Genomic DNA, 1,451 nt, shown 5'->3' on the forward strand with positions numbered 1-1,451 from the left:
TCTTCTCTCTCAATCTCTCTTATACAATCACTCTGGTTGAGTAGAATTGGCTATCTCTGACTCTCTCTCTCTCACTCTATCAATAATACATCATATCCTCACTACAATCTCTCAAAAATTACTCTCAATAATCACTCTTAGGTCGTGGATACCCCTCCCAAGAGGTATGTCTGATATGAAGGGTCACCAGAGCCACTACAGTGTCTCTTCACAGCTCACTACTGTTACTTCACTCTAGTCTTCTCTTGAGTCTTCAGCAGCTACTTCTTCCACTTCTTTCAGCTCTTTTGCACTTGTATTCACCTCTTTCCAAGACTAGAAAACTTTCCCAAAGTCACACATACATTCCACAGAACACTTATAGAAGTATACAGAACAGTCTACAGAACAGTACCAGAACAGCTACAGTACAGAACAGAACAGAGACAGAACAGAAGCAGAAGCTCTACAGAAGACCTACAGAAGGTTATCAAAACCACATAACTCATTCTCAAACTATTCCAAACTCTCACAAACCATTCAATAAACTTTCTCAATATCTCATTCTTCATCAATCAATACTTCATCCCTCCTTACAGAAGACAATCAGAACAAAACAGACCAAAACAGAACAAAACAGAAGATATACAGAACCATTCAGAACCTATCAAAACATCACAGAACCATCAACAAACATCATGAACTTCCAAAACACAATCAATATCATCTAAAACACTCTCAAACCACTTCCAAATCAATCAATCATCTCATAAAATCAACCATTCAGCTCTCAAAAACAACAAAAATCATCCAAAAAACAAGTCATTTCAACACTCAACATATCCCCACACTTAATAAGGAAGCGTCCTCGCGACCCAGGAAAAAGGGAATTCAAGTTCAGGAAAAAGCTCAACTTTGATCTTCAATATCTTCTAAAAAATAATCCATCCATCACGACCCCAACTTATAACCTGTTTCTGATATAAAAATACAAAGAAAGGAAAACTCTTTATACATTAACACCTCTTATCAAACTAAAAAAATCACCACAAATTTGGAAAGGATATAAGAGTTTGCTTCTTCTTCATCAGCATCTTCTTCAATTCTCCAACCACGACCCCATCACCACAAATCTCCAAAATGGAACTCGTACACGAAATCCAATAGGAAACCACCACGTTAGTTTGACATAAATGAACTCACAACACAAACACTAATACACAACACAACCATCTGAATGACTTCTTCAAAAAGAGAGTTGTTCATTAAAAAGCTTCCATCATACATTGGAAAGGCATCAATGAAGATGATCCCTCTTAAAAGATTGATGTTGTTGGAATCGATCCATAGATAAGGATTCATCTACAAAGTTTTTAGGAGGATTTTGAAAAAATTGGAGACAGCACATCCTTTCCAACAGGACCAAGTATCTGCTAGGCAAACAAAGGGCATGAAAATACAGTATGTCCAGC

The 1,451-nt window shown here is 37.0% G+C and overlaps 1 non-coding gene across 1 annotated transcript; it reads right to left on the reverse strand.

The window, feature by feature from the left end:
* Nucleotides 1-871: 871 nt before the first annotated feature.
* On the reverse strand, nt 872-939 carry LOC148034433 (small nucleolar RNA SNORD36). The gene has a single exon (XR_015691258.1). It is a non-coding gene; the product is annotated as a small nucleolar RNA SNORD36 (small nucleolar RNA).
* Between the last annotated feature and the right edge of the window lie 512 nt (nt 940-1,451).

Source organism: Lygodium microphyllum, chromosome 6, assembly GCF_053477565.2.
Source record: "Lygodium microphyllum isolate KBCC chromosome 6, Lygodium_microphyllum_v1.1.10, whole genome shotgun sequence".
Lineage (NCBI taxonomy): Eukaryota > Viridiplantae > Streptophyta > Polypodiopsida > Schizaeales > Lygodiaceae > Lygodium > Lygodium microphyllum.